The 22,131-nt window shown below is 46.0% G+C and overlaps 1 pseudogene; it reads right to left on the bottom strand.

Moving 5' to 3' along the window:
* Nucleotides 1-12,247: 12,247 nt before the first annotated feature.
* LOC147677849 (uncharacterized) lies at nucleotides 12,248-13,731 on the bottom strand (annotated as a pseudogene).
* Between the last annotated feature and the right edge of the window lie 8,400 nt (nucleotides 13,732-22,131).

Raw genomic sequence — 22,131 nt, 5'->3', positions numbered from 1 at the left:
TTGTCAGTGTTTGTTTGCTTCCATCTACCAGTGCTTGTTTCTTTTACAGTTGCCAATGTTTATTTTATCACAGTGGCCAATGCTTGTTTTTCCACAGTCGCCAATGCTTGTTTTTATCCTATCTGCCAGTGTCTGTTTTCTACTATTTACCATGCCTGACTTTAAAATGGCCGCCTGCAGTTTGCACATAGATGTCCCAAAAACTGCCTGACTTCAAGATGGCCGCCGTCATTAAACTCTTGTGTCCCACGAGGTTTCACATCCATTTCATTCTCTCTTCAGGACTCACCGGCAGTCGATCTCAGGAGCAGCACACTCCAGATTTAGGATGTCCTCAGCAGCTGCCACAGTCAGGTGAGGTTGGGGTGGGCTCCCACTTTGCTTCACCAGGTCCCGCGCTTATTCAGCGACACCGTGCCAAAGCTCACGCATCGGGCGTGGGATTCCAATGCTGGGACCACTCGAGCTCCGTCTTGAGCTCCGTCTTCACAGCGCTCGATGGCGCTTACCGGCAGGTCTTCTTGGGGGGAAGCTTTCTCCACCAAGGGCACTCCTCACTACTCTGTGGTGCTGGGCAGAGTCGGAGTGGGCTCCTGACTTCTGTTCTTTCGGCGCACGCCGACTTGCACGCATCAGGCGTGAGTCGCGTTTTGGCGCGATCTAGCGTTTCCTTTCTCGGACGTTCGGGCTCTCATTTTCGGTTCCTTTGGGCTCCCTCGGGCTCCTGGCTTGGGGAGAGGGTCACCTGCTGCTGGCCTCTCTCTTGTTTAGGCGGCAGCTCCGCTTCACACAGCAGCGCTCCTCTTCTCCGGGCACTGCATGGGACAGGACACTCTCTCAGGGTTCTGTGGGCAATGGGCATGCCAATCCCACCCTCGTCGCCAGTTGTCGTATCTCCAAAATAACGGCAGACACTTCTAGGTGTGTTTATGGAGGAGCTTTATTCATTACCTCCTTCAGTGTCCCTGTCCCTACTCTAACTGTCCCTTTCCTGTGTCCACTCCTCCCCTTCCTCTCGCCCCCTAGCTCCGCCCACACCCAGCTACTAGAATGCATCCCAACATTACAGCGGTCATCTTCACACTTTTAAAAAGTGGGATTCTACCCTATCCCGCCACTCTGTATCTAAAGAGCAGAAGTAAGGGCATCACAATATTAGTCGTACACCTTAAGGGTCTTTGGTCGTGGGCCGATTCCTCAGCTGATCCCAGTGTGTCCTTAGTATCCTGGGCCATTAGCGACACCGCAGCAGATGAAAGCCTCCAAGGAGACCATGCTGTACATTTTTGGTGTGGCTCAGGCTTCTGCTGGTGCACCTTGGGGCCTCAAGGAATCAGAGGTCAACCTTGTCAGGTTACCTTGGTACTTTCGACCCCTTGGGATCTGTTACAGGCCCCATACCAACAATGGTACAGACCTACACCCTGGCTCTGAGACCTGTGTAGGTCCTCTTCACATCAATGCAGATAGCATCTAGTATTGATACCCATGTTGGACACCGAACTGAATGCCTTGTCGTACATGCTAGCAGAGGTTCCATTCTCCTTTAGATTCTGACTGACCGTATGAAAGAACGAAGGACACCCCGGGATGTGGATGATGATGATGGTGGGGATGGGAATGGCGTTCTCCCCCTTCGCTGCCAAGATAATGCCTTCTACATAGATCTGCAGGATGCCACTAGGCTTAACACCACTTTTTGAGGTAGGACTTAGCTCGCTACTTGGACCACCAGCAGAAGAACGTGCCTCATTTGCTTTGGTAATCTGGAGGGCACCCGAGGTACAAGATTCACAGCTGCCTTCAGTTGAGACCAAAACAAACGTCCTGACACAGACTTTATAGCCTGGATCAGCTGCTTCTGAGCCTTTGCCCCATTTTAACGAGGAACTAATTGATTCTTTGCTGGCCACTTCGTCAAGACCCTGTTCCTGCCCACCCTCGAAAATGGAGGTAACGTGGTAGTCACAGACTGGCTGCTGGTGACATTTATTTACTAACCAATCATCCTAATCCAGAGAACCTGGTTGTACATGCCTCATCAGTACAGTAAATCCATAGTCATTCCAAACCTCTTCTCTGGATAGGGAATCTGAGGATTGAGGCTTTTGGCAACCACATGTTTTCCGCCTCCAGTCTACATTGCAGTCAGTAAATGCTGTTCTTTTACTGATCTATGGGACATGGCCTGTGATATATTCCCAGCAGTTCTGCAAACCTTAGGGCCTCTTTGGCCTAAACAATTCATGATGGACAGGATGCGACCCAATATGTTATCTGCGTAGATCTGGATCCTGCGGATTGCCTCGGGAGGGTAGTCGGTACTAACATTGTCGTTGACAGGCGTGAATGCGTTCCATAAGACGTTCCACCCAAATGCAAGCCTTCCTCCTAGATCTGCTATTTGATGGATCATACCTTTTCAGTGAGAAGGCATAATCTTCATTGGGGTGCATTTGTATAGACAGGGGAGAATTAGCGACACAGAGGCGTTATCTCCTGCATCCCCATGTCAACTGGTGCATCCGTATGTTCCGCTAACATCTCTACTGCGGCTAGAACTCCTGTTGCCCTTGTGGATTAGCACTGAGTGACTTAAAACCTGTCTGCCTGTGTGATGTCTGAGTGGCATGAATGAATGGCACTTCTGACTGGGGTGAATGAGAGATGAGACGGTAGCATTTAGAATTGTTTTAGTTTCCTTTTTTTTATCCTATCTGTGTGATTTATTTCTGCTTCTGTTATTTGTATAAAAAAGAACAGATAAAAAAGTCAACTCATTGTGTAAATGAACTGTAGGCACTTTGAATGCTACCGCAATACACCACCTTTTCTCCAGAAAAGTTGGTGCTGAGGACTCAGGGACCTTCTTGCCAAAAGTCTTGATCTCCTTTACTTTGAGCCCCCTTGCCCCTCGAAATAGGAGGAGAGGCTTTAAAGTTTTAAATTAATCCTTTCAATAACACAAATCCCTGTACCCTGGATATTAGTTTGCGACCGTCTACTAGACATGAGAATCACAACTGCTGGATAATTGCTTTGATTCCAACAACACCTCCTTTAAATTTAGGGTTAGGTGTACGTTCTCTAATGTCATACTATCCATATCAGACCACTGTTTGTAACTATAAGTAGGAGCCTCAGAGTAGGATTCAACTCGACACATCTATTGATGTCTGTACCACTGAAACAGTCCATCCAACCACACTCAAAACATAAAAAGATGAAAAAATGTGTGGCAGAGAGGAAGGCACCTCACGGGTGAACAACCCTCGGGGGATCTTGGCAAATATTACCAATACTCAGCCCTCTTTCTCATCATTGGTTGCCATTCCTTTTCCAAGAACAGAACAGTGATGAAACAAAATAAAGGTGCTAAGCAGGCAGCTCAGGAAAATAGCTACCTGATGTGACAAAACAAAAAGTAAAGTTTAAAATCTGGGAGCTTCTACTTCGTTCTTTTTTAGGACAGGGTCAGAGAACCAATCACAACAGAGGAAGGGGAACCACAGGAAGAAGCAGAGGGAGTGGCAACCCAACGCCTCAATGGCAAACCCACTCACCCAGAGTGACCCGCAGCCGGGGTCGCATGTTGAATTGAATGAGAGCATTGTGGTGAATTTGTCGGACCATACTCTAACAAATAATGAGGAAAGAGTACTCAACAAGGGATTAGGATTTGTCCCAACGCCCAGACATGATGCATTCAAATGCCGCATTGAGTTCCATGAAACAATGCGTAAAATCAAACTAAAGAAATTCTTTGCGAATAAGGAAACAGAGATTGATGCATTTCGAGGGACTAACTTGAGAAAACCGTCCACTTTCTGTCCTCCTACGTCTTCAGTAGGTCCTGAAGTTGCGGTATTTGAGGAGAAGGTACTCTTTGACATTGAGACCTTTGAAAAATCCCAGGAACAACGATCACATACCAACATGACCACAAACGACTGGGAGGCAATCAAAAGCCTTGAGCAGAATGCATAGCTTACAATAAAGTCAGCTGATAAAGGGGGTGCAGTCGTGGTCTTGAATACACGTGATTATCACGTAGAGATACAACTCTTGTTGAGTGTACGCACAAACTACAGACCACTCAGCAAAGATCCTGTTGAAGATCTGTTAAAAATAATCCGCGAAATTGTGAGCAAAGCAAAGATCAATAAATAGATCTCAGTCAAGGAAGCAGAATTTCTTGTTAACAATACGCCCAGGTGTGAGAAGTTGGCCCGATATGCAACGTTCGCTATTCTAGCGACCGCTATGTATCGTTCCAACGACCCTAATGGTGTTTGGTTGTAAGTCAACCTATAGACCAGCTATCCTAGTAGCGTGGATACGAGCAGTCTAAGGCTAAAGACTCGAGAGGGCGCGTTAAGCCAGCTGTTTACCACACATGTACCCCTTGAACACCCAGTGAAAGGACACCACACAAGTGTTATGAAAAATAAACAGGATATTTATTAAGATTCACAACAGCCCTGGACTCTTTATGAGGACAGGGTACTAAGCACAAACCAAATCTCTTAGGAAAATACTTCAAGTGCACAATTAAAACAAGTGTCCGAGGACACGGAAAGTTTAAGGTCTCGGGCGGACCCGATAAGGCAAGTCGGAAGCGAGGGACTCGGGACCCTAGAGTAAAGAGGCTATGCAGGCACCGAAATGCCGAGTTACCTAGCCACGAGGGCTGCGGCTGCACAAGTCTTACAGGCGTCGGGGTCTTCGCTGACGAGCCAGGAGCCGGAAGAAAAGGAGTTGCTGGCCGGCGACCAGTGATGAATAGTTCGTAGGGATCCAAGCCTGGATCAGAGATTGATGATACCTGAAAGCAGAGGGGACCAAGTTCGTACTACTAGCCAGTAGTCAGAGGGTACCAGGAAGGCACCGGTTGGCCGTCTCCTCGACCAGGTGAGTGGGCGACGCTAGGCTCTGCAGTCTCACGGACCAGGAGGCGTTGTCGGCGACCACGGTGGAGGTGCGAGCTGTCCCACGAAGGATGATGCTGTCGGCGTCGCTGGGCCCAGGATGGGGCAACAAGCCTTGGCAGATCTCAGGGCCACGTGGTGGGCCTAAGATGGCGTCTTGAGTGGACCAGGAGGGCCCGGGGTGCTTCTCGCAAAGATGGAAGCAAGGGCCAGTCTGGAGCAACCAGACCGGCAGTGTTGATTGTCGGATGTCGTCACAGAAGGGCACAAGCCAGCGGCTAGTGACCAGACAACGTGCTGAGCAGCGAGCAGAAGGGCCCCACGCAGATCGTGGATATGCTGGGAGACTGCACTTCGGTGCTGGAGCGGCTCAGGGTCGGGGCTTCTCGGACCCCAGAGCACTCACCAGAGAATTACTTCGATGGTCGTGCTGGTTAAGAAAGCGTGCAGGTTTTGATGATGGCCGGTCCCTCGAGGTCTCGTCGCACCCACAGATCACAGCTGAGCTGATGACGTGGGTAGAGGTCAGAGGTGCCAGGGAAGTCGGTTCTCGTCGAGCTGGGCCGTCGGATTCCTTGAGGAAGGACTTACAGCAAACCGCAGAGTTCTTAGATGGTGCCTGCTGATGCAGGGTGACTACTCCTTAGTCACAAGGGAGAAATCTTGAGAAGAGTCTCGAATGTCCTTTCGTAGAAAGTAGTTCTTGATTCAAAGATGATCTAATTTGGAAGGGTCCCCGCTCCGGTCTTTATCCTAAAGAAAGGGGTGGGTACATGACTAGGTCCTGCCCTAAGGGTGGGACCAGGAAGGGGGGTAGCTACACCCCTCTCCCCTGCCGGACTTTCCCCAGGCCAGGGCTGGCGCCCCTGGAACTGGTTCTGACCGGCAGATGCGTAGTGAGCACCGGGGTGCCACTCCGCAGTCACCTTCTCGCAAAAGCCCTACCTACCCAGAATACACAAACCCTGTCTGGGACGGTGCGAACACCGCCCTCGACAGGAAACCCTTTGTCCAAGCTCTCCTCGCTGGAAGGACTCCCAGCAGCAGGAGGTCAGACTTGTGTCTGTGGTGGCAGCATCCATTTTGTGGAGCTGAGGCTTTAGTTAACTTTAACCGGGGTTCACAGTTACGTACATGTCGTGTCCCTCTAGAAGGGCGGAATGCTAACCTCGTCGCCAGAATTGGTGAGGGGGCAGCATCCCGATTCGTATGACACCTTACTCGACATGCCTTGATAACGCGACACCGAAGTTACCGATGTGGTACGCGTTATCATGGAACAGCCATTGGGTCTTGATTCCGCAAGCTGCAACCGGGCTCGGCTCGGGCCAGAACCTAGTTCACACGAGCCCACGCACTCTGCCTTCAGGATTGTCAAGGCCCGCCATAGGAGTGACTGATAGGAACTCGGGTGTCCATTGTTTGGTTAGGTATAGAGCTACTATACCTAAAGCAAAGGGTGATTACACGACTTTGCCCCAGCTGTCATGCAGCCAGTTGTGTCAAATTTAGGAGGCCAGCCAGGGGTGGCATAATACATGCTGCAGGCCCTGGCGGCCCTGGGTACACCTATGCCCTGCGTTACGGGGTCTGATAAGGTGGCCCAGTACCAATTGGTAAATGCACCTAGGGTACATATCGTAATTTAGAAAGAGAACAGCCAGGCTGTGGGTCTGATTGGCAGGCCCACAGCCAGAGAAAGTCGTAAACCAGTGAAACAAAAGCAAATAATCTGGGTGATCATAGGATTGCAGACCCTACTCTCCTACACCAGGTCTCCGGCGTTTTATATCTTGACAAAGATACACAAACCCACCTGACCACCACCTGGCAGGCCCATTGTTTCTGGGATACAGTTGGTTCTTGAGCCCCTTTCACAGTATGCAGACTATTTTCTCCGGGAATCAGTGGTGAACCAGCCGTCCTTTGTTAAGGACACCACTGATGTTTTAAACATCTTGGAAAGTATTACATATGACCCAGAAATACAGTTTTTGGTTACAATTGACATCGAGTCCCTGTACACGAGTATTCCCCAGGACGCTACGCTGGTGGCAGCAGCGCGCGCCCTGGGGGAACTCGAATGGTTCTATGACACCCCGCAATCTTTTGTAATGGAATGCATAGAACTGGCTCTTACCCGTAACTATTTTATGTATAAAAACCAACTCTATTTACAAACATCGGGTACCTCTATGGGGGCTACTATGGCCCCCAGCTTGGCATGTATATACGTGGGCCAATTTGAGGAGCACATCGTCTATCCGGACACCAACCCCTTCCAAAGGCAAATCTGTCTCTGGAAGAGATATATAGACGATGTGCTCTGTATCTGGTCGGGCTCCGAGGAGTCTTTGCTGGAGTTTCTGAATTGGCTAAATATACAGGACCAGAGTCTTAAGTTCACCTGGTCATATAGCCACACCACGGCTACATACCTAGATCTTGACATAGAGTCTGGCGGAGAAGGGAGTCTAACTACTAGGGTTCATCAAAAGCTTACTGACAGAAACTCCCTCCTCTTATACAATTCATACCATCCAAGAGCCCTTCGGGACAACCTCCTGGTGGGTCAATTTTTAAGGTACCGGAGAAACTGTTCAGCGACAGGAACCTTTGTGGAACAGTCCGTTGATCTGACTAAAAGACTGGTACAACAAAACTATCCTCCTAAGGTCGTCAAGAATGCTAGGAAGAGGGCATTAAATACTCCACGAAGTGTACTCCTAGAACAGACAAGCAAGGAAAGACGGGACTGTCTACCAGTGGTGATGACATTCGATCCTATGGCCACCAAAATCAGACAGTCCATTAGAAAACACTGGAATGTATTATCCAATAAAGAATTTTCTATGCCACCACCGAGGTTTGCTTTCAAACGGTCGGGCAATCTCAAGGACAGGCTTGTCCATACCCGTGACCGGATACCTCCTAGAAATGAATCCACAACGATTCCTAATGGTCATTACCCCTGTGGGACGTGCTCTGTATGCCCACTAACCAAAAAATGTAATAGTGTGACATTGTCGACAGGAAAAGAGTGGTTTTTGAACCAATTCAGTAACTGTAACACCACCAATGTGGTGTACAGGCTATTGTGCATCTGTGGTCTCCAGTATATTGGACTAACTACAAGAAAAATAAAGGTCCGTATACAGGAACACCTGAGTACGATCAAGGCAGGAAAATTGACGACCAAACTGGTCCAGCACTGTCACCATGAGAGACATACCTTCACATGGACGGTGCTGGAGACAGTGAAGGGTAATCCCAATAACATTGAGGCTGTGGCAGATGGATTTGTTAAGAAAGATGTGACACACAGGGCTTGAATGAAATTATAGAGTGGAATACAGTCAAATAGAACCATCAACATGACTACGTCCACAACCTTGCACACATCACTGTCTGGATCTTATGCCCTTGCTGTCCATTTGAGTGTTAGTGTGTTGGGCTTCTATATGTTGCTTTCTTAACTCTGGCCCTACACTCAATCTGGCACTTACCATGCAATATTATAGTGTGACTGGTTGGCTGAAGCATAAGACTAAATCACACATTGTATAGGGGTTTGCCCCTTTTTTTTTATAAAAGAAATAAAAAATGAAAGAACTGTTTACACCTAGATTGTATACCTATTTTGTTGACATGGATGGTGGCATATAAAGTCATACCTTTTTCTTGAAAGTGAAGTCCAATAGGACTGTGTTTTAACTGTATCTGGCTCCATAATGAAAACCGGCTTTGATAACACATAGCCATGCACTCCTCTCCAATATGGCGCCCCGGAGTATTAGACTGTATGTAAATAACGATAAAAGTGATCGATTTTGAGTAACGATGGACAGAATGTAGGTCATACAGATAGTTGATCGCCTACCCTATAAGGCTCCCTGAGTCGTGCATAAGATCGTTCGAATAAGGAGAGTGCCTTCCAATAATTATAACTGGCGTGGGTGTCCATATGCCTATAAACCCTATTCAAAGATGGCGCCCGCAACCACTAACCGGGCTCTCCCCTTATGCGAGTCCTTCCGACCACGTGATCGGACTCGCACAGGAACCGGCACCGGATCAGGTACTTTAAAAACCGGGAACACACTAATGCCGTACGGTGAGGAGTAGAGGGTGGGAGATTGCGTCCATGCCTGCTGTACTTTGATTTGTCCGTCTTAGTCTACTTTCGGGAGCGATTTGATTCTAAAGATTAAATGGCGGTGCACCCGACTTTTAAAACTTAGACAGTTCTAACAGGAGGGGCTTGCCTATCGGAGTTTGTGAGAACAGCAGAGTGGTGATTGTTCATGTGTTACCGGGCACACCACTGCGAAATATGGCTGAATGAGGATTGGGTCAATATGTAAATCGCTGACTACAACCAGAGCATTCAATCCTTGACAAGGTTGCACGAGTGTGTTTAAGCCCGTATTGACATCCAAACTTGGGTTATTGACTCGGTACATTGCACACAACTTGGTGACAAGCATGGTTGATGTATAAAGCTATTGATATGTGTATTCAGTACTAGTGACTTAGTAAGTACACTAATGCATAATGATGGCAGAAGTGGAGTTAGACATTGTAACTCGAATTTTATTTGCAGATTGATATAACTTTCGAAAACAGGGCGGAGAATTGTCTTGACCAGCTGGTATGAGTGGACATAGCTGGTTGAGGGTAATGACCCCGTCTTTCCATATTTTATCGCTACTAGATATGAGGGGGAGGTGTACTTGGTCCAGAAACTAATTTTATGTAGGGTTTGTTTTTCAACTCAACAGTTTCCTATTTAAAGATGTCCAACACTGGTGCGGTGACAAAGTGGTGAACCCTGATGATTCTGCCATAAAGTCTATCGGGCAGTGAAACATGTCGGTTACAGGTAGTGGTATGCGACAGTAAGCTACCAGCCTTTTTAACTCACCAGCACACACCTGAGTTAGTAATTAAAGTTGTACAATTGGTGTGTCTGTTGATTTTAAACCTTACTTCTTTTTGTTTTGTCACATCAGGTAGCTATTTTCCTGAGCTGCCTGCTTAGCACCTTTATTTTGTTTCATCACTGTTCTTTTCTTGGAAAAGGAATGGCAACCAATGATGAGAAAGGGGGCTGAGTATTGGTAATATTTGCCAAGATCCCCCGAGGGTTGTTCGCCCGTGAGGTGCCTTCCTCTCCGCCACACATTTTTTCATCTTTTTATGTTTTGAGTGTGGTTGGATGGACTGTTTCAGTGGTACAGACATCAATAGATGTGTCGAGTTGAATCCTACCCTGAGGCTTCTACTTATAGTTACAAACAGTGGTCCGATATGGATAGTATGACATTAGAGAACGTACACCTAACCCTAAATTTAAAGGAGGTTTTGTTGGAATCAAAGCAATTATCCAGCAGTTGTGATTCCCATGTCTAGTAGATGGTCGCTAACTAATATCCAGGGTACAGGGATTTGTGTTATTGAATTTCATTGAGTGGAGGGCTATCCCGTAGGTACCCATTTTTCCCTCTGAGCTCCTTTGTGATTACATTTAAATTAATCCTACCAAAGAACACTGTGGAAAATCAGCTTTTTGTGGGGAACTCCAGTGAAGAAAGGGAAGGTTGTGCAGAGAATGATATGTTGAGGTGGATTGTCCTCTGCATCAAGATCTGCTACACATTGGCGAAGAAGCAGGCCCCTGAGGGTTTTTGAGTTCATTTTACCAAGGCTGAAGGCTGCTACCATTGTGTTGTTTTGTGGTGAGCCCATACTTAACATCTGCCAAACTGCAATGTGAGCATCCGTGCATAAACTAAAAAATCACTATTACTTTGACAGCCAGGTAAAGCAGGAAGGGCATTTTGACCACATGGTCCTTCAGGACTTTTTGGTCTAAGTCCACTCTTCAGGCCCCTCAACTGGGTAATCTATTCTAAAGTAAAGAATCTGGAGATAGAAGTATCCATCATATGTACAAGTTACTTACCTTCGGTGATGATTTTTCTGATTGATAATCTCGCTATCCGCAGATTCCTCACTGCCCATCCACCTCCCCATATTGCGGACTGGTCTCTTATTAACATCTACAAAGGTTCCAAGATAGCATTCAGCACACTAGTGCCAACATTTGTTCACGCTCCATGTCTGAGAGTGTGGAATAGAGAAAAAATAAATGTCAGAGGGCAGGGGTAGTGCTTATATGCAGCTTTACTCTGTCACTTCAGGAATGATACAGTGTGTACTCAAAGCTGCAGGGTGCCACCTAATGATGCACTACAGAAGAGAAGTTTCTGAATTCAGTCTGGCGACTGAGAAGTATTCTAAAGTGAGGAATCTGCAGTTGGATAACATGTTAACTAGAAAACGTTTTACCAAAGGTTGGTAACTTGCTCATGACATTATGTTAGTGTGATGATCAGCCTCAGTGGAATTTTGGTTTCTCTTGGATGTGATTAGGAAGATTAAAGCAGCATAGATTCAATTTACTTGATGGTCCTGGTTTTGTTTACTACAACAGTTACATTATGCTATACTGTATTATAGGTGACTGGAACCTCATTATGTTGTTAAATATTTTAGTAATTTACCTTGATCGGAATTTCTATAATATCAATAAGGTCAAGTATGAAGAGCAGAGTCCGTGGTGGTTCGAATTCAGGGTCTTTATTCAGTAACTCGAGTTAAGGGAGAGCTCCGTCACCTGAGGAGGATCGGAAGAATCTCTGACTTTATTCTCAAAACACAGTGTACTTATACATAGAAAAGAGGAAAGAGCTTCCCTTTAATGCAGTCACATGTCATATGTCGCAAATAAACAGAAGTCATGACTAAGGAAAAGAGGCTGCGTCATGAAAAAGAGGAAACAGGCAGAGGAGATGAGGCTGCGTCATGATTAAATGAGGAAGCACGAGATGTGGAGAAATAACCCTAGGCTGGTTCCTTAGATAAGAGAGAGATGGTCGTGACAGGATGTCTGTTTGTCATGTTTCAGCATTCGGGGGCTCTTCTTCTCGGAATTGGTTGTCGTGGTTTAGCAAAACGGGGCCTATTTCTCGGAATCGGCCCGATTATAGGGAAATGGTTACAAATGGGGGGTCTTGTTCTCGGAATCGCCCTAACCATAAGAATGTACCTTTGAATTTAAGAGGAAGGAGAGTGCGTATGCAACTTTGTGTGCGCGTGATCGGGTTTTCTCGTGTTCTCGTTTGCTTGTTTTCCGACATGATGGGCTCGGGGACGTGACTGAGAGGGTGTATGATGGGACATAAATTACGAAAAATAATCTTTTTCCACATTCCCTCCTTGTCCCATAATATACCCTTTTAAAATTCTTCTTCTTTTTAGTCTACTTCTATACTCATTAGGCCTTCTACTTGTTCCTGTAACATGATTCTTTCCTTTTCTTTCTTTCTGGACTGGGGTTTGTAAATGCAGGCAGTGGTACAGAAACTACAGAGAGCTGGGCCACACTGAATACAGAGGCAACAGGTGAAGAGAATGGCTAGAGCAAGACCTATTATCGTAAGGATCTTCCACCCCCATGAGGACAGGAGGCCCCAGAGCCATCCCGTCAGGGACCAGGCAGCAGTGTCTGCGTCTAGTTTCTTTGAAAGTACATGAAGGCGGGAAATGGAGGAATATACTGAGGGAGCATTATCTGGAATGTATATACAGCAGCTGGATCTGATCAGTTCACATACGCCACCACGGTCCGCTAATACGATATCTAGGACCATACGGTTCTATAACGTCATGAGTCTATCGGAAGCCACCTCAGCGGTGATGTTACTTAATGCACCAGCTGTTTCGTTTATGGCTCCCTGGACTACACGAGTCAGTTGTCTTATGTGGCGGCTATTGATCATGGGCCCCCAGAAAGGGATGATTCCTTTGAAGAAATCGCTAGCCTCCTGATCCACTGTGTCTTCAGCATCCATGACCCCCCTTCGCCGTCTATTAATCACGGTCGGAGGATCACTTAGATGATAATCTGCTGGGGCGGTGTAGGTAGGGGGGAGGAGAAAGGCAATGTAGCACTTCCCGGACCAGCCTTGAGGTAGCCAAGTACGTGCGTGAGGTCCACAAATAAAATAAGTGTTGGGGGCGGTGGTCATTGTTGGGAAGTTTAAATCAGGTAGGGTGTACGTCTTATTACACTCACTGTCTCCCATCTTCTGACCCTTGCCCTTACCTCTTACACAAAACAGGCCCTTATGAGGCACAGCCCATCCTCCCTGCTCTGTCTGTCTCTTCTGAACTGAGAATGTTTCTCTAAAGGAGGTAGTGTCGTTAAAGAGGGAATAACTGGTATTTTCACTATTATCTGCTCGTCCCCATGTTGCGGTGAAATCTACCATCTTTTGAACAGCACGCGCAGTCTTTGTTTTTATCTCGTTCCAGGTACTAGTGTTCTTGGTCTTGGTTTCAGGGATGTTTCTAACAGAGGCGGAGAATATCAAAGAGAGAGCATAGGTAGATCCAGCATAGCCGAAAGGGAGAGGGATAAAAGGCATACGGAGTGTATGGAGTGTGGCATTAAGCCGCAGACCCAACAGTTGGTTTTGTTGATAACTAGTTGGTGTTGATGGAGTGTGGAGATGAATGTGTTATTGAAGAATTCTTTTCTCCTACTTTCGAGATGCGGGGGAAGATCTACGTGTGAATGCATAGCAGTGTTGTTCAAAAGCGTAGGGGAAGAAAGTGGAAAAGCTAGATGAAGGAACCAACCTAGACAAGCCATGATGCAGAAAATAAGAATCATGATAGAAAGGAAAATGGAAACTTTGTTCTGTAACAATTGCGTACAATGAGTCTTTGTCTTCATGATTTCGGCTGCTTAGTCTGAGTAAAGTATGCGCCAGTGACCGGACACTTCCCAGCAACCGCTTCACCAAGCGTCCGTCTTGGGCTTAAATAGCCACTGGTAGGTCAAGGTCAGGCGCAATGTCTCAAGTCTGTTTTGGATAAGATTGCAGCCGCGATATGTACTCTTCTTTGGGCAAAAGTTCTGGAAGGGGTGAAATAAAGTCTGTCGTTTCAGTGTCTTTAAAGTCTGATGGCTTAGTGTCTCTGGTCTCGGGATCAGCAACAGCGTCCAAAGGAGTTGGTCCGTAGACGGGCTTGCAGTGGCTCACGTGGAGCCACCCTTTTCGTCCTTCAACTTTGACGGCGGTCCTCGTTGTGAGCAGCACCAGCTTGGGAGACGTCCACCTTCTTTCCAGAGGGCTGGTTCGGTCAAAATTTCTGACGAGCACCCATTGGCCAGGCTGAAGGGCGTGCTCTTGTCTGGAAAGGCTGCAGCCACCTGTGAACGGCAAGAACGTAGTGCAGACATCAAAGAAGCCAAGTAATCTGTCAGTACATTTGCGTCAATATCAGCTTTTTAGGAGATGGGACACCCCAGATATTTGGAGGTCTCCCATATGTGACCTCATAGGGTGACAGGCCCGTCCGAGAATGTGCCACCATTCGCATGTAGAACAGGGCAACTGGAAGGGCTGTCACCCAGTCTATTTGCTTGTCAGCGCATATTTTGCCAACTTGGTTTTTAATGTCTGGTTGTGTCGTTTCACCAGGCCTGCTGCTTGGGGGTGTCTAACACAGTGAAATTTCCAGGTGTAACCTAACAGTAGGGAGACTGCTTCCATTAATTTAGAGGAGAATGGTTGTCCATTGTCAGAGTAGATGACTCTGGGCAACCCGTATCTAGGGAAAAATTCCCTCACCAATTGTTTAGCTGTCATTTGGGCACCATAGTCTGGGACAGGGTAAGCTTCAGTCCATCGGGTTAAGGTACAGACTACTACGAGGACATACTTGTATCCTCGACATCTTTCCATTTGGATATAATCCATTTGGAGGACTTCAAAGGGGTGATCTGGAGGATGGAACCCTCCTTGTTCAACTGATACACTTTTCCCGGATTTAACTGACAGCAAATCATACAGGTTCGTCCTTTTTGTTTGGCTGCTGCACGCAGATGTTTGTTGTGCCATATCAAATTCAGACTGTCTAACATTCCTTTTTCTCCTAGATGGGCGGGACCATGGGTAGTTTCTATCATTACGGAAACCATTATATCAGGGAGAAACCTTTTGGAATTGTCTTTTGTTACCCAACCTTGATCTGTGTGCGAACCTCCCTCTTCCTCCCATTTTCTCTTTTCAGTCTCTGTGGCTTGGTTTTGGATGTCTACTACATCTTTGGTGGGATCGATAACTGGACAGATAGTTCTAATGATGGTTTCGGTGTTTAGTGTTCCTGTCTGAGCAGCATGTTTAGCTGTGGCGTCCGCCAGAGCATTACCTCTAGTGATAGAGTCTATGACTTTGGTATGTGCTTTGCATTTTAGTATAGCTACTTCTGTGGGTCTGTGTACTGCTTCTAGTAGCTGGAGGATAGATGGCAGGCATCCTGACACCATTTGATACCAACCGTAGGTCAGTCTTGACTGTGGATGCCAGCGCTGTGGGTGTTGGTGCGGTTTTGGCTCAAGTACATGAGTGTGGGATCAAGACTGTGGCTTTCGCTTCTAGGACGCTCACTACAGCTGAGAGGAATTACTCTATTATCGAGCGTGAAGCCTTAGCCGCAGCGTGGGGTTGCGAGTATTACAGGATGTATTTGTGGGGGTTCAAGTTCACGCTCTTGACAGACCACAAACCCCTGGTTAAAATTCTGTCACCTGGTGGGGCTGGCAAGGGTTCTGCGAGGTTAGCTAGGCTCGCTGCTAGGATTCAAGAATACCTGTATACAGTTGAGTACATCCCAGGTTGGAGGAATTGCCAAGCCGATGGACTCTCTAGACTACCACTACCTTGGGAGTCGGTAGACAAGCTGGGTGTTGAATCATCCAATTCCGAAGGGTCAGTAGCTGCTGTGGATGAGGTAGTAGATATCTGTGCCGGGGCAATTGGCAAGAGTTTGTGGAATACCTCCATGGCAAAGGATGTGGTGTTGAGAGAAGTCAAGGACTTGATTGTTAAGGGTCCGAGGAGAGAGAGTTGCCTATCCCCGGCAGTTCGCCCATATTTGAAAGTACTTGATCAGCTGTCTGTCTTGGACAAGGATGGCTTCTTGATTTTAATGGAAGATAAGTTTATTCCCCCACAAGACGTGAGGTTTACTATATTTAAACTAGCCCACGAAGGCCATCTGGGACAGTCCCTCACCAAGAGGAGAGTTAGGGAGAATTTTTGGTGGCCCGGCATGGACTTGGAAATCTCTCAGTGGGTGGAAAAATGTACGGACTGTTTGGAGAGTGAAAAGAGGCTTAAAGTTGGTAGTCATACTGGTTGTGGATCAATAGGTGACCCGGGGTGCCCATGGCACACTATATGCCTTGATTTCATTGGCCCGTTCTACCAGTTGAGTCAAGATATGAGGTTTGGGTTGGTGGTAGTTGACATTTCCTCAAAGTGGTTAGTGGTTAAGTTCATGAAGGAGATCACTACCAATAACACTATTACCGTGTTGAGCGACATTTTTAGGGAAGAAGGTTTTCCTACTAGGATTGTCACCGACAATGGGACCCAGTTGACTTCCTTGGAGATGGCCAATTTCTTAAAAAATGTGGAATTGCACATTCTAGGACCTCACTTTACAATCCCCAGGGGAATGGAATAGTCGAGAGGGCGAACCGGATGGTTAAAGGTGCGATTCAGATGGCAATCTCGTCAAGAACAGATGTGAGGGAATTAGTAAATGACCTGGTTTGGGCCTACAGAACCACTGAGAATGGTGTGACTGGAATGATTCCTTTTAACATCATGAGGGGGCGTTCAGCTGGCACAAAGCTTGTTGCCGCCTGGATGAAAGAGTTGATAAATGTTGGTCCTGACAATCCCGGCGCTGTGTGTGAGCCAGATGGCAGTTGTAAGATTGCGGTGAATGATTGGGTGAAGGTCAAGCCTGGTCGAGTTGGGGTCGGGTTGACCAAGTTCAGGGGCCCATTCAAGGTCAGGTCTGTTCATAGAAGGTTCATTACTCTATTCAACGGCGAAAGTTGGAACTTGAGGCGTGTGGCACTGTACAAAAAAGCTGAATGTAGCCGTAATGTTCCTTCTAAGGAGAGCAATATTGGTAGAGTTCAGAGAGTTAGAAGGCCTCCAGGTTACTTGCATGATTTTGTTTGCCAATAAGGTCTCTCTCTGTAATGATGAGCATGTACTTGTATTTTGTTTTTTTTTTATATGAAGGGAAGAGGATATGTTGTATTCTCTTCACTTATGTTTTGCTGTATCACTTTAAGTTTAACATTCCATTTCCTTGATGTCATTATTCACTGTGTTCTTCCCAGTCAGTTAGCTCTCTGCTTTCTGATGGGACCACCAGCTTTTCTCTGTAGTGCATAATAAATGCCTTATAACCTTTCATGATCTCTCCATCTTCATTTACATCAATCTCCATGTTGGATTTTTGTTCCATGAGAGGTTATGGAACCTCTCTCTCTCCACAAGATACCAAAATTGTGGACTACCCCGAATGCGTATTGCGAATCGGTGTAGATGTTGACTCGTTTTTCTTTAGACCACTCACATGCTTGTGTGAGAGCTATTAGCTCTGCTGCTTGTGCTGAATGTACAGATATTCTAGCTGCTAAGAGGACTGTGTTTTCTGTAGTGACAGTGTAGGCTGCTGAAAGTGCGCCTGATTGGAGGCGCATACAGGAACCGTCTACAAACAGTGTGTGTTCCGGTGTACTTAGAGGGACATCTGTAAGATCAGACCGGGGTTTTGTGACTAGTTCGACTACCTCTAAACAGTCGTGAATCTGATTGTCAACTGGAATAGTAGGCAGTAACGTAGCTGGGTTGAGGATATTGCATCTTTTGATGATGATGTGGGGTTGGAACAGAGTGACTTCGTAACCTGTGAGGCGGGCTACGGTCAAGTGTTGTGTTTGTGTCCTATTCAAGAGTAGTTCTACTGCATGTGGAACTTGTACTTCAAGAGAGTGTCCTAGTACTATGGAATCACTTTGTTGTATTGCTAGAGCTGTAGCTGCGACAGATTTCAAACAGGCAGGCAAACCTTGTGGAACAGGGTCAAGAGTGCTAGAAAAATAAGCACAGGAACAATGTTTGTTGGCTTGTGTTTGTGTGAGTACTGACAAGGCTGTACCTTCCCGTTCTGTGACAAAGAGGACAAAAGGTTTGGCATAATCGGGTGTAGCTAGGACGGGTGCAGAGCATAATGCTTGTTTAAGGGTGTCAAAAGCAAAAGTATGATCAGGTGTCCATGGCAATGGGGAAGAGGTTGTGGTCGTTAGCTGTATCAGGGGTTTGGCCAAGTATGCAAATTGGGGAATCCACTGTCTACAGTAGGACGTGAGGCCAATGAAGCCACGGACTTCTTTCTGTGTCTTAGGGACAGGAATGTTAAAAATGAGTTGAATTCTTTCAGGTGTGAGTGCCGTACCCTCCTTTGACAGCAGGTGTCCTAGGTAGGCTACCTGCTGTAAACACAATTGTAATTTCGAGGGTGACACCTTGTGGCCATGTTGTGCAAGGAACATTAGGACAATTTGTGATGCTTGTTCACATTCTGGTTCAGAGCGTGCAGTGATCAGTATGTCATCGGCATATTGTAACAATGTTGTATTTGAGGGCATAACAATGTCATCTAACTGTCTTTTAAGTGCCTGACTGTAGATACTGGGACTTTCTGTGTACCCTTGAGGAGCTCTTGTGAAACAGAAGCTACGACCTTGTAGTGAGAATCCGAATAGGTACTGACTGTCTTGGTGAATGGGTACACTGAAGAAAGCGTTCTTCAGGTCGATTACAGTAAAATGTGTGGCTTCAGGATCTATAGCTGTTAGCAGAGTACTGATGTCAGAGACCACAGGGTATTGTGGTACCACACACTTGTTTAGTTCACGTAAGTCAACTACTAGTCTGTAAACTGGTGGTGCACCGTCATCTGTTTTCTTTCTTACTGGTAAGACTGGTGAATTACATATGTTGGAAGGTACTTCTCTTACTACTCCTTTCTGTATTAAGTCATCGATAATATGGATGAGGGCTTGCTCTGCATCTGGAGGTAACTTGTATTGTCGGACACGAGGTAGGACAACACCTTCTTTTAATGTGACCATGTGTGGTGTAATGTCCATGAACCCTACGTCAGTCGGATCTGTAGCCCATGATGTAGCAGGAATGCCTCTTAGTCTGACGTCTAATTCTCGTGTGGTGAAATGACCTTTGAAATCTCGGAGGAATAGTTGTATTCCTTCCGGGAAACAGCATATCACAGCACCCAGTTCCTTTAACGTCTGGATGCCGAGTATGTTTTCGGGACATGACTTAGTTAGTACCAAATCAGTGGATGTTGTAAGAGGACCAACTTGAAGTGATACTGGTTCAGAAACCTTGTTGATGACTGGTGTACCTGAAAAACCCAAGGAAATACTATTCGAGCCAGAGAGGGGTACCTTGGGAACTTCGTTGTGTTGTACTGTCGTCCTACTGGCCCCGGTGTCTATTAGAAATTTTGTTTCCTTACCTAAGAGCTTGGCATTTACATAGGGACCCTTTTGGTCGACCGGGACCGGGATCAGTGGACGACTATCATGTTCCTCCCAGCTGTCTCATGAAATTGAGGGGAATTCAGGATAGGATGACACTGGGTACTGATAGAGTTGGGTGGCAGGTTTAGTATCAGTTGGAGGAGCTGATGTGGGAACAGAGGGTCGTGGGGGATAGTTACGGGGTTGGGTCTTCCCAGTGGCAATATTATGTTGTAATACTGGACAGTCACGCACAAAGTGACCTGGCTTTTTGCAATAATTGCAAGTAACTTTTTCTTGTGACACTTGAGGTTGTTTAGGGGTCTGTTGGATTGTATTAGTCTGTGCTACAAATACCTTCATTTTAGTATCCTTTGTTCTTCTCTTTTTTTGTTCTTGTTCATCTCTAATTCTATTTTGGTGATATTGGAGCATCTGAAGTGCTTGTGAAGGGGAGCTTGCTTGCCAAGTACTCTCTACCTTTAGTACTCTATTTCTGATTGTAGGCAAGGCATTCTCTACGAATTTGGAGACAAATAATCGACTATAGGCGTCTCCACCTGAGGAGAGGCCGCTGTTGATGAGAAAACATTTCTCTAACCTTGTATAATAGTCCCCTATATCCTAATCTGGTTTCTGTTTGCATGCAGAGATCGCATCCCAATCTTCTTTCTTAGTGGTCAGCATCTGGGAGAGTATTTTCGGGAGAAGGCGAGGGAGTTCTAGGACTAGAGGTCCCAAGTCTTGTCCAGCAGCACGAGTATTTTCTTCTGTCTCTAGAGCTGTCCATGCTATCTTTTTCCCTTCTATCTCCCAATCTTTCTCTTTTAGTTTGTCATATGTCCCTTGAGGCAGTAGGACTTTGAGGAGAATATTGAGATCCTTATAGGTAAAGGAACCCATTTGGAGAATATCCTTGAGTTCCCTATGGAAACCCGAAGGATCTTTTTCATGAGAAGGGACCATTTTCTTCATTTCTAATATTTCTATTTTTGTCAGAGGTGTGTAGACAAATGTTTGTTGTAGCTTTCCTCCAGAATCTAGAACGGGATGTACTTCTCGGAGAAGGAACTGTCCTTGGTCATAGTGATGGGGATTTGCGTCATAACTGTCTGAAAAGTATTGAATATATCGCTGTTGTAGGTCAAGAAAAATATTTAGGAACTCTTGTCCCCTGGCCACCCACCTCCCTTCTAAGCAGTCTCGTAAGAGAGGATGTAACTTTTTGGGCGGGCAACCAGTATCTTCGTACATCGTAATGAGGTGTTGAACCATATAGATGCTTGCTAGCCTTTGAGATGTCATAGGGAGCGATAAGAACATTTGGGCGACTATATCAGGGCCATATATAGAGTATTGAGATACCCAATGGGTGCTTGATCGAGCTAGTTCTTTTTCTTGGGTAGTGAGTGGAGGTTCGTCGTCCATCCAATCATCTAGAGCTTCTTGTGTTCGTTGGAACAATCTATCTGTAGGAGCTGCCAATTTCTTAGTTTTAATTTTGAATTGTCCACTATTCTGGGAACGAGTGATATGGGAGCGTACTGCTCCTTGAAAGGCAGTTTCTTCTTCCCTGTCTGTACTCTCATTCTCTATTTCCTGAGTAGGGGTGTCTTTTCGATGGGAATCAGAAACCTTGCTTGTAAAGAGTGGAATAAAAAGATCTATTTCTTTTATCTTATTGTAATTACCTGCAACCACTGCTTGATCTAGTTGTAATAAATCATCAGGAACTCTTTTTCCTGCACTAGCTATCGTTCTGATAAAACAAGTGATCATGAATCGTGAGAGGCATTTTCTATGCGCTATGGGTCTATTTTTAATAGCTTCTTGTAGGGCTTCTAAATTTTCTCCTGTTCGAAGAGCCTCGTAAAGCTTGTTTAGGCAATTTGTGACATTCGGTACCTCCCGTATACCTTCTAGAGCCTCTCGTAGGCGAAGGGAGATATCCACTTGTGAACCTTCCCCTGGGGTCGGGTCGTAATTACATTCTAACATGGGTGGATCTCCGCTTGAGGTGTCAGAGATGGTTTCAGTCGGGTGACTACTCGTCTGGCTGTTATTTGATTGGTATAAGCAGGAGGAGGTTCCATTAAGTAAGTGGTAATGAAGTCTTTGGGAGCAGAAGGAGTTTTAGGACATGGAGGTGCTGTGGGAATACTAGGGTTATCATCAGACTCTGCCTTTTGTGAAAGGACGGGATACATCCCCGTCACGGAGGCCGAGGCCTCCCTCTTTATTCGTTCAAAATTAATATCCGCATTCTGTTCTCGTAACTTTCTCATCTTACCTTCTTCTGACATTCTATTTGCTTTCTCTACTTTCCTTTGCTCTTTCTGTTCCCTTTGATGTGCTTCCTTTCGCCATAATTCGATACTCTCTAACATCGAGGGTCTTGCTTTCTTTTCCCAACATTTCTTTTCAACTGCCATGATACAATTCAAATCCCATGTGCCACTCTTTGGCCATCTAATCACAATTTCTAAATATTGAGTGTACTCTTTCCACAAATCCAAGTACAAAACGGCACCAATTCCATATTTCGTATACATAAGAAAACCAGGAGTATCCTTTGGGGGGACTGGTACATCTTATTCCAGTAACCCCCTCCGGGTACCCAGTTTACACAACTTTGAAAACAAAGGCATTGTGACAATAAACAACAAACAACAAAAACTTACACTTGATAACTTGATATATCCTGAGTATCAGAAT

The sequence above is a fragment of the Lissotriton vulgaris genome, chromosome 12 (genome assembly GCF_964263255.1).
Source record: "Lissotriton vulgaris chromosome 12, aLisVul1.2, whole genome shotgun sequence".
In the NCBI taxonomy this organism is placed as follows: Eukaryota; Metazoa; Chordata; class Amphibia; order Caudata; family Salamandridae; genus Lissotriton; species Lissotriton vulgaris.
This window is presented reverse-complemented; position numbering and strand designations above follow the sequence as displayed.